At 47.0% G+C, this 11,875-nt stretch overlaps 1 long non-coding RNA gene and 1 pseudogene across 1 annotated transcript; both read left to right on the plus strand.

The window, feature by feature from the left end:
• The first annotated feature begins 5,256 nt into the window (after positions 1–5,256).
• Positions 5,257–6,767, plus strand: LOC119307331. The gene is made up of 3 exons (XR_005149258.1): positions 5,257–5,564; positions 5,979–6,120; positions 6,278–6,767. It is a non-coding gene; the product is annotated as an uncharacterized LOC119307331 (long non-coding RNA).
• Positions 6,768–8,529: 1,762 nt separating this feature from the next.
• LOC119305158 lies at positions 8,530–11,526 on the plus strand (annotated as a pseudogene).
• Positions 11,527–11,875: the final 349 nt, after the last annotated feature.

The following is an 11,875-nucleotide window of genomic DNA, read 5'->3' on the forward strand; positions in this document are numbered from 1 at the left end:
TTTCTTCTATGTATATTTTATATAGTTTCAGTGCATATGTAATGGCAAATTAATCATCACAATGATGGCAACTACTCCCTCTGTCCCAAAATATAAGAACGTTTTTGACGTGTCAAAAACGTTCTTATATTTTGGGATGGAGGGAGTATTTTTCATGGCATTTTACTATGCATGATTTTTGTACTACTGTACTAGACCACAACAAATTATTTGTATATAACATGGCAATTAATTTATACACACCATGGCAATTTTGCATATATCATGGCAATAATTACTACACACATCATTGTGAATTTTCTGATTTTGTATACAGCATAGTTCTTGGACGAATTTTCATTGTCTATTCTCAAAATAAATTTCCGGAGGTGTGAGAGCGTAGTGGTGCTGGCAAATTTTCATCAGAGATCAGGCCTTGGAGGAGAAGTGACCGGGCACAAATTTTACATGGGCAAATCTCCCCGTTTTTCAATGGCGATGGGTTGTGGGGAGTGAATCACCTCCTGGCTGCATTTGTCAGAGATTATTCAGTTTTACCATTGGATCCATGGGAGACGTGATGCAGGGTAGGAAGGAAGCCGTGGATTTTTTTTTATTTTTTATTTTTGACAAGGATGAAGGGATCGACACAGCCGAACGGACTCGCTTTTGTGGCTGTTTGGCAGCGACAACAAAAGCTTTTGCTTTGGGACCGTAGAAGAAGCAGCGTTGCAGCAGGGCCTTTTTTTTAATCCTTTTTATCCCTGGCCTCCCACAGAAAGAAAGGTGATTCTGTGTCCGCGAAAGAGTAAAACGGGCAGCCTTTCCCTTTGTTTTGCTGTCCTTTGTACGTACTCAAAGTCTGCAGCGCCTGTGTTGTGTTTGTACCGCTGTCTCCAAGTGTGTTCATCGCAAAAAGAAAGAGAGGTGCCTAGTTACGCCGACGCAGTATCAACTTCAAACTCCCGGCAAAAACCAAACTAAGGCCCTGTTTGGATCGTCGTGTTCTTTTGAAATACACCTGTAAAGAATACAGGTCTCAGCTCGTCGTTTTATTTTCATTCGAGATTTGCTAAGCAGCCGGTACGATACAGGTGTAAAATATACACCTTCGTATTTAATTACAACCAATCCAAACAGGCCCTAAGATGCATAAATGCCCCGTCCATTTTTTCACAAATTGGTAAAGGTTGCTCGATTCCCTGGTATTGTTTAGGAATTTTCGGCCAATAAATTGGGCAGTAACCTAATCATCAAACTCATGAACTACTTCATTTGGGTCATCAAACTTGCTAAGGTCAATTCCAACGCACCGACGAAAACTAACACGGAGTAGGTCCGCTTAGATTGATCAGGTGGACGCTGATGTCCGCTTTTAGCCACAGGCACGTAGGTGCGTCCATTTCGGCCGACATATTTCAGATTTAGGTGTTTTGTTTTAAAAAAACTTAATCCAAATAAAACATTAAAAAATGTATCTAGATACATCCATTCCTCCGACGAGTATTTCCGGACGGAGGAAGTATTTAAATTGTCGACAAAAGCCCACTTACATTACTTTAAACTTAAAAATGAAAATAAAAACTTTTAAAAAGCAGCCCGCAGCCCAAGGCGTCGTCCTCCTTATCGACGAACGCTAGCGCCTCCATCCACGGGAAGGCATGCTGGTAGTCCTCCAGCGCCACCGCCTGCTGCACGACACCAGCTGCTACTGTCGCACTGCCAGCACCTAACGCTCTGCCACTTCTCACTCGGCCTCCAATGCCTGGCGCTCGACCTCCAGGATGTGTTGCTCAGCCACTTTGTCGATCGCGCCCAACCAAACTGGCATGTACGACAAGACCCGGATGGTGCTCGTCCATGCCTAGGACTGCATGCTGGATGCTGGTGGTGTGTTGGCCTCAACGCTGGCCACGAGCGGTGGTGGTGGTGGTGGAGGCGCGTTGGCCTCAATGCCGGACGCAAAATATGACAGGGCTTTGCTAGGCTCGATCACCGGGCGAGATCCTGGAGCTCCGACTCCTTGCAGGCCCGCCTGTTGGCCTTCTCCAGCCGTCGGCGAGCGGCACGGAAGCCGATGGCCGCCGCATGGGTGCTCACCGAGGAGGCGATGAAGAAGTAGACCAAGAAAGAGGCACCAAGGAGGCGGTGAAGAAGATGACCAAGAAAGCGGCTCCGATGCCTCATCCTCTTCCGGCGACTCGGGCACCATCTTCGGCCACCCCCATTGCCACTACTCTGGCACGTCCGGCTTTCGCTGCCTGCAATAAGGGCCGTAGGCGCCAAGTGGTTGATGAAATGCCTTCAAGGTAAAAATGCATTTTTTTTATTTCAGCCGATACATTGTGCGGTGATTTCTTGTGGCCGATGGTTGATGGACTTTTTTGTTATTGTCGTAGTGAGGAGATGAACGAGGCCGAATTCTTGTCATCTTTGAAGACTTCACATGTGCTTGGGCTTCAAGATCTCAACTATGATTTGGTGTTTGATCACCAAGGGGCGAAGGGGAAGCCGAGACTGAGGAGGTCGCTAAAAAGGAAGAGATTGAAGATCCCATGAAGACTAAGACCCAACCAAGCTCCAATCGACAAACAAAAAGGACTCATAACTACTCGCAGGATGAAGATGTTGCTTTGTGCTACGCTTGGATAAACATCTCCCTTGATGCAACGGTTGGAACAGACCAATCAAAGGAACATTTTTTGGAAGAATCGCCGACTACTGCAATAACTCCGTGGATGTCACATCAAGCCACACCCAAGGCTCTCTTGGGCATCATTGGGGTACCATCCAAGATCAGTGCAACCAATGGTCTGGTTGTATTGATCAAGTGAACCATGCACCACTAAGCGGTGTGCCGGTCACCGAGTATGGCCCTATCAACCAAGATTTCTTTGAAGCAACGAAACAAGAAGTTCGACCACAAGCCCATCTCACTATACCATTGCTACAATGAACTTTGCATGAATGAGAAGTGGAGTAGGATAAATGATGAGACACTCCAAAGAAATCAAGGTTTATTATATCTCATTGAGGATGATGACGAGGAGGATGAAGATGCCAACAAGAGCCCAGATGGCAACAAGATTACGAAAGAGAGAAATGGGAGATGATCATTCGGTGGCACATACAAAAAGGAGCTTGTGGCCATGATTGAGGCGAAGAAAGTCTTGGTGGTCGAACGCAAGGAAGAGAAGGCGACGAGATGGAATGAGCTCAAGTTGTTGGGGGACGAGAAATGAAAATCAAAGTTGGCAACCGAAGAGAGGAAGTTGAAAGCGGAGGAGCGTAGCCTTGCACTCGACATGGAGAGGCTTCAGAATTGAGAGAAAGCCGAAGACCATGCTATCATGTTCATGAATCAAACCGCAGTGGATGATACCGCAAAGAAACTTTTGGAGCTCCCTCGTCGAGAAATCTTGACCCAAACGGATGTGTCTCTTCGGAATGGTGGTGGTGGTGGCGGCGATCGTGTGGACGGTGGTGGTAGCAGCTGTGTGGACGGTGGTGGCGGTGATGGTGGCAGTCGTGTGTATGGGGTGGTGATGGTTGTGGTCGTGTATATGCGGGGGGATGGTGGCGGTGATTTCTTTGACGAGGATGGCGTTTGAGTTAGTACATGCCTTTGGTTGGGCTCGATCCGCGACATAAAACATGCTATGTTGTGGTGATTTTGGATCCAACTTGATCGATGTGATGCATTTTGGATGAACTATGCATGTTTAAATTTGAATATCTCGATCCGTGAAACCATATGCTTGTTAACGATTTACATGTTATGCATGTTTATTTTAAAATATTTGAATGATTGATGATATAATGTGCAATTGTTTGAAGTTCATGCGGCTAGGCTAAAAGAATTGAGAAAAAAATACTCCTATAAATATAGGGGGTCAGCTAGAGTTTCCCTTGGCTATATATTTGCATCAACCATTCATATGTGTATCCCCGCAGCTGTTGTATACACTCATCTAAGGTTCGACAAGACAAAAACCATATGACAACGTCATAAGTGGTATTTTGAAATTGTTGATCTTCATGTAACATAAACTGGCCTTCTATCTAGTGCCGGCAGCTTGTCTCCATGTACAGTTTAGCAGGTGAAATCAACAACTCAGGTCTGCTTCCTCCGCCTATGGGCTGGGTTGCATTGTCGGTAGACGGTTCTTTCTTGAGCCAGCATGGTCGCGCTTCAATTGGCATGGTGCTTTGCAGGAAGAACGGATCGATGATTTTTGCCGCATATAGGTACATTTTCCATTGTAAAGATACCCTGGAAGCGGAAATTCATGCTATTATGCATGATATGGCATTGGCCATTCAACATTTGAACAGTCCAGTGATTGTTCAATCAGATTCTTCAAATGCTCTGACCACTCTCTCAAGCGACAATCTTTTCAGGTCAGCCTATGGTCATCTAGCTGCTGAGATTAAAGCTCATTTGGTAGTCATGAAGTTTGTTCCTCTAAAAGTTAGTAGATATCAAAATAGGGTAGCACATCAATTGGCACGCTATAGCCGCATTGAAGCTTGTATTGCGGTATGGTTGAATTCGATTCCTCCATGGTGTGAGGACTTGTTGTCTCGTGATTGTAACCCCCTCGTTGTGGAATAAACTTCCTTTCTCCCTGCCAAAAAAAAAGCTCAGGTCTGCCAATTTGCAACACGGACAAATTTTCTTTTTATGATTTTTCAAGTGTGGAATGTAATATATTGATACTTAAACGGATACGGATAATTGTGTCAGGGGTTCACGATCTAATGCAAAAAAATCCTGCTTTTCAGATACTCCCGATCTTTGTAAAATACATGATGATGATGCTAGAACATCTCAGTGGCTCCAAGCCTACAACTTGGTGAGGTATACTGGTAGAGCCAAAAAAAATATATAGTGGGATCTGCCTGATTATATACACCGGGCGACGCGAGGAGACGTGCCGGTGCGGTGCAGGTGTAACCCACGGCTCGCCCCGCCCGGCTGGCTATCGCCTCTCTCCTCTGACACCCGCAGGCGAGCGGTTACAACTTCTTTTACCAACCAAGATTCTTCATTTGCTCCTACGCCGCCACTTCTTTTCCTGTTTCTACTACGTAACGTACAATCATCAATCGATAAATACGTTGCATCGACTGTGAAATAGAAAAGGGAAACGCTTGTGGCCGGGGCGCCGGCCGAACGCTCGGCCGATCGCGCCGCGTCACACCCCTTTTCAATGGATCCATGTGGGCATATGGGTCCACCACACCGCCTTGCCTCATGGTCTTATCCTCTCTCTCAGTTGAGCCCAGCCACTCGTTTCCTATCCCTTCTCTCAATCCCTCTAATTTCAATCCCATCCCACCACAACCACTCTTTGCTAGCCATGGCTAGCCACGCCACAGCAATCTTCCCCGACGAGTTTGTCCTGCTGCGGTGCTCCCGCAACTCCTCCCTCACCCACAGATGCGGGAATGGTGGTGTGGTGTGGGACGGTGATGGAGAGCGCCGGTGGCCATGAGACGGGTGGTGTAGCAAGCCACAGCTAGAACAACCATGGTGGTGACCGGACAACAGTCCATCGGCGCTGCAAAACCAGCAGCCACAGGTGATGGAGAGGACACGCTCCGGTGCTACAACCGGCTGACTTTTTTGCTGGAAGCTCTCACTGAAGGCGTCTGGGTCTAAATAAAGAGCCAACCTAAGGCAGTTGTTGTTTTCTTTGAGTTGGGTTCAGATAGCTTGAACAGACTATTTCCAAAATGATTTGTCAAGTGCGTTTTCGAGCAAGTTTAGTTCTCCACACATTGATGCCATCGATGGATCTTTCTCATTAGATTTTTATTTATTTTGAAATGTCTTTGTTCAGTTGCTTAGTCTTTCTATGAGTAGTAGTAAGGATTTGGTGGTGTTTGGCTGTGTCGTGGGCATCGAGGACTGCCAGGAATGGATGGAAGTCATCTTTGAGCTTGATCCATCAAGTATTTTTTTACTGAGTACTGACCGAGCCCTTGTAATGCAGGAAGCATTTGGAGTATCGAGCCTATGAAGCGCATCAACATTTTTGTTTTTGTTGGTTGGCATTTTGAAGCCCGTGGTCTGCATCGTCTTGCAGTTCCTTTTCTACCATCAGTTGGTGGCCTGTTTCTGCAACTAGACTTTTAGTAAGTGAATCCTGTAATCCTATAGTGTTGGGCTTTGCATGTCCATTTTTGAAGTTTTTACCTTTTGTAAATCTAGTGTGATCGAGCTAGTATCAATCATGTGGTATGTGTAGGGCAAAACTAAAACTGATAAGAGTAGAAGAATGTTTTTGTATAGGTGGGTGTTGTGAAACAGAATGACGCTATGGGAGCCAATTTGTGGTTGTGGTGGACTTTCAGAGAGAAATGAAGTCATCGAGATCGAGTTTCCTACTGATGTTTCTACTCCAGGAAGCAATGGAGGATCATCAATCATGTTTCTGTTTGTCTACGCCAAGACAGACGCAGCAGCCATGGATGGGACTTACCATTTTGCTTTTTTGTAATCCTTTGGCATTGGGTTTGGATGCTAGTTTGTATTTGTATACATATAGGAAGTGAATTCTGTTTCGGTTAGTTTAGAGCCTTTTGCTTTCATGATAAAGCAGGGGCCTGAGACTGGCCTAAAATTTGGCTGTGTATGTATGTAGGCTCAGGAGAAAAAGTTGAAAAATAAGCTGTCTTTTAGATATCCTTCCTGGCATATGGCATATGTATTTCTGATTGTACTTGTTAAATTCCAATTCATGTATTCTTGAATTGGTGGTGACATTGGAGATTTTGAAAAACCGTGATTCTTCCTTTGGAGCGCATAAATGAATGAATCAGTAGTTTATGATCAGCTCCAATCTGTCGGGTCAATCTGATGTGATTTTCGAACCTGTAGCTGATTGGATCGTCTTGTTTTCTTTTGGAAATCCCACGAGAGGACTGTGTGCGTTTGAGTAAACTATAAGTTAATCTTGCCTGAGTGTTGCCCGTATCCTAGATACAGGCATAGTAAAGGAGAAGATGTATCTTTCTTTGTGACGATGATTTATGAGAAATTCCATGCCAAACCAAGATTCCGCTGCAAAATTCCAAGGCAAATTTTAGTCAATCACCATGCAAAGTTGACGCTCCATCTTTGGTGATTAATAATTGCTGGAACCAAACATGACGCTCCATCTTCGGTTATTAATAATTATTCGAACCAAACATGGCGCTCCATCTTTGGTGATTAATAATTAATTATTGAAACCAAACATGACTTGTAGTAACATACGGATCCAAACATGACCAGAGGGAGCAGTAGTAGTATCTTGGAAGAAGGAAAGAAACCTCAACGTGACCAGAGGGAGCACCTATTCACCTAGACGAAGGTAGTAGTATTTTGGAAGAAGGAAAGAAACCTCATTAAACGACGTGCCCGTGCCACTTAATTCCCGTTCATGTAAATGAGAGCTTAATGAATGCGTGGGTAGGGATGCCATTAGGGAGGCGCCAACTCATGGATCCGTGGCACGCCCATGAACCATATCCTTCCTTGTTCTCTTCATCATGTCACCATGTCTATATATAATAAAGGCAGGCATCCATCCGCGTGCGACTTGGCCTTGGGGCTTGGGCGACGATGGCCTCTCCGATGCTTCCCTCGTGAGTGAGTCTTGTTCTTCTTCTCATCCTTTGCTCGGAGCAGCGGAAGACGAATTAGGGGAAAGGAGCAAGCGCTGTTTTCTTAGCTTGATTAGTTAGTTTGGAATGGGATCCGGCCGGTGCGCTTGGATTTGACGGCGTCGCTCGGAGCCCACAATAGCCGGCCGCATCCATGGAAGGTCTCTCTCTCTATCTCTCTATCTCTCTGCTTTGTTGGTTTGGATTTGTTTGTTCCGATTTGGCCGCCGTTGGATAGTTTTCCTATCCGCATCATTCCTAGGACGTCGCTCGATCCGGTCATCTTCAGTCATCTACCCGTCGGTCCGTCCGTTGGATTTCCTTGGTTTTTGGGCGGGGTGGTGGTAACTAAGTGAATCAAATTAAGGTCTTTTGTGGGAACACGATAGAGATAGAGATAGAGATAATCACGGTGTCGCTGTGTGTGTTTTTATGGGTTCAAGGTCAGTTTGAGAAGAGAGAGATGAAAAAAAAAAAAAAGAATAGCAAGGCCGCGCGGCGAGACGACCTGAATGAATGAATCAAGGGCGAGGCCGGCCGTGGAGGGGTTGGATCAAACAGAGGTGACCGTGACCGTGACAGACTCCAGCCTTGTTGACCGCAGCGTCGTTGGATCACCCGCGAAACGGACGCCGAGAGGAGACGTGGCAGCGACAAATTCCTCAAACATCCCCGCCCCCGCACCTGCACCATACTTATTTCTCTCTCCACCCCATCGCGGTTCGCACCCCACGCAACCCTACGACCTACGTCCTCGCCGCCGCCGGAAAAAAATTATATGAGACCAGGTCTCATATAAAGTAGGTGAAACCCGCTACGACCTACGTCCTACGTCCTCGCCGCCGCCTCCCGCGCCCCAGCTTCCGCCGCCCTCCGTCTCCGGCGAGCGCACCAACCATGTCTACGATCTTCGCGAGGCCCGAGAGCGCCCTGAAGAGGGCGGACGAGCTGATCCACGTCGGGCAGAAGCAGGCGGCGCTGGAGGCGCTGCACGACCTCATCACGTCGAGAAGATGCCGGTCATGGCAGAAGCCTCTCGAGCAGGCCATGATGAGGTACGTGGAGCTGTGCGTGGATCTGAGGAAGGGCAGGTTCGCCAAGGACGGCCTCATCCAGTACTCCAGAATCGTCTGCCAGCAGCAACTCAACAACGTGTCGTCTCTGGAGGAGGTCGTCAAGCACTTCATGCATCTGTCCAACAAGAAGGCCGAGGAGGCGGCCATGGATCACCAGGCGCAAGCTCTTGATGTCCATGACCTGGAAGGACCGGAGGACCTGATGCTCGGCTACGTCAACCGGATCTCCGACACCCCGTGGCTCAAGTTCCTGTGGGAGACGTACAGGACGGTGCTGGAGGTGCTGAGGAACAACTCCAAGCTCGAAGCGCTGTACGCCATGGCTGCGCACAAGGCCTTTCAGTTTTGCAAGCAGTACAAAAGATCCGCCGAGTTCCGTAGGCTGTGTGAGATGATCAGAAACCATCTTGCAAACATAAGCAGATCGTCTCGTGATCGTCCTGATCTGACCGCCCCTGAGAGCTGTCAGTTGTACCTTGACACCAGGGTTGAGCAACTGAAGGTTGCCGCAGAGCTTTCGCTGTCCCAGGAAGCCTTCCGGTCTGTGGAGAACATCCATGGCTTGATGAGCGTGGTTCAGAGGACTCCAAAACCATCCGTCCTGGCCGTGTATTACGCCAAGCTGACTGAGATATTCTGGACGTCTGAGAGTCACTACCTGTATCATGCATATGCATGGCTGGAGCTCTTCAATTTGCACAAGAGTCACAATAAGAATTTAACCCGGAAGGATCTGCAGTTACTAGCGTCTTCTGCTTTGCTCGCCGCGCTTTCTGTTACACCATATTATGACCATGAGTCTGGTCTATCTCATATGGAGCTTGAAAACGAAAAGGAGCGCAGCTCGCGTATGGCCAGCCTTCTCAATTTCTCCTTTGACTCCAAGCGTGAGAACAGAGAACAGGTTTGCCTTCAAACTGTTCTCAATTTAAGATAATTTTACATAAGTTTATTTTTTTGCTAAATCTTGTACGTGTCTACTTTTCAGGTTTCAAGAGCATCTCTTCTTTCTGAGTTGGCTGCCAGAGGTGTGGTTTCATGTGCTTCCCAAGATGTGCAAGATCTTTACAACCTTATGGAGCATGAGTTCCTTCCTCTGGATCTAGCATCAAAAGTGCAACCTCTGCTTTCCAAGATTTCTACCATCGGAGGAAAGCTTTCAGCTGCGCCTTCTGTTCCGGAGATTCAGTTATCGCAGTACCAACCTGCATTGGAGAAGCTTACTACACTGAGGGTGCTGCAGCAGGTCCTATGCCATGACCTACTAGCGTTAATATATGCACTTTTTTGTTGTTGTGAATATGTATTCACTTTGTCATACTAAAACCTAGTATTTCTCAACTCTCCTTTTAATCGTTTTCAGGCATCTCGTGTTTTCCAGTCCATGAGAATTGATACACTCTCTAGAATGATCCCCTTCTTTGACTTCAATGTCGTGGAGAAGATTGCTGTTGATGCCGTCAAGCACAATTTTGTTGCTATGAAAGTTGACCATTTGTCTGGAGCTGTTCGTTTCGGCAACACGGAGATGGAATCTAATGTGCCTGGTGCTACTCATCTTATTGGTGTCCTCGCTGATTTAAGCAGTCTTGTTCACCCTCATGTGCATGAGCCATACAAACTCTGTGAAGACTCGATTAGTGTCGCTGGAGTGGTGGAGAAAGAACATGAAAGGCTTCTCGCAAGGAAATCATTCATTGAAAAACGTAAAGAAGACGATGAGCGTCAGATATTGGAAAAGGAAAAAGCACAGGAGGCAAAGAGATTGAGCATTCAGAAGAAATCCGCAGACGAAGAAAGGGAGAGGCTTTTGAGGGAACGGAGGCTCAGGGAGCAGCAGAGGATCCGGCAGGAAATAGAGGACAGAGCGCAGAGAGAAATTGGAAAAGCAGAACAAAAGTTAACAAAACAAGGCGCCATGGAGCTTGTATCGCGTCACCTAGGTTATATAATGTCACGTCAGGGGATGGAGAAGATGTGGGAGAAGCTAGCAAAGAGAATGGATCACTTGGAGAGGGCAAGACGGCAGGAGGAAGCGCCACTGATCGAGGCGGCCTTCGGAAAACGCGTCGAGGAAGAGAAGGTCCTCCACGAGCAAGAGCAGCTGAGAGAGACTGAGCTCAGCGAGCAGCGCCACACGGGTGACTTGCTGGAGAAGAAGAGGCTCTCTCGTTGTCGGAGCATAAGAATGCTTTCCAGGAAAGAATCGTCCAACGCCGAGAAGCCGAGTTTCTTAGCCTGACGAATGAGAGGGAGGAAGGGATCAGTCAGTTGGTATCTTCAAGAAGGCGTGAATGGGAGACTGCATGGAAACTGACGTATTATCTGAAGATGGAGGAACAGCGGATCCAAAGGGCGCGCCAGGAAGAGGAGGAACATCGGATCCAAAGGGCGCGTGAGGAAGAGGAGCGGCGGATCCGAAGGGCGCGCGAGGAAGAGGAGCAACGTGAAGAGGAAGAGAGGAAGAGGAGGGAAGAAGCTCCTCCGGCACGCAGCAATCAGCCCTGGCGTCGTAGATCAGGGCCACCGGCAAACTCTTCTTCGTCCGGCAGCTGGAGGCACTGAGGCTGCCGGCTGCCCTGAGTTTTTAGAAGCATGGACTTCTGATTTCTAGCTAGGCCTCCCTTTGCAACTTTGCACCATTAATTTCTTCGAGGTCACGTTTGATCTTTTGAGAATCACACTGCTTCATACATTCATGCATTACGTGTTGCTATTTGTTGTGGTATTTGAGTATATGCTGTTAGTATTAATTATGCGAGTAAAACCAAAGATTTGGCTGTGTGAGTTTTGCTGTCGAATGGAGTGATTCGAGATATCTGAGTTCTGCGTTGGTCATCATCTCTAGAGATGGATGCAGACATGCAGTTCATGTGGAAAGGAGTCACAAGATCTGCTAGCTGTGGTTAATTCCGAATTATAAGATGCTCTAACTTTTATCCGAATCAGATGTATGTACTCGCTGCGTCTTAGTGTGTTTGCCGGTTCATTTCAGTCGGTATATACGGTAGTACATATTGAAATATCCAAAACATCTTATAATTTGGAACGTGGGTAGTAATTAGGAGTGCCCTTGCAGCTGTCGTTGTGTGTGGTCACCTCTTCAAATTGAAATCACAGGGGGAGGGAGTAGATCACTTGTATCGATAATATTGAGATAGGAACGT

Source organism: Triticum dicoccoides, chromosome 5B (genome assembly GCF_002162155.2).
Source record: "Triticum dicoccoides isolate Atlit2015 ecotype Zavitan chromosome 5B, WEW_v2.0, whole genome shotgun sequence".
NCBI lineage: Eukaryota > Viridiplantae > Streptophyta > Magnoliopsida > Poales > Poaceae > Triticum > Triticum dicoccoides.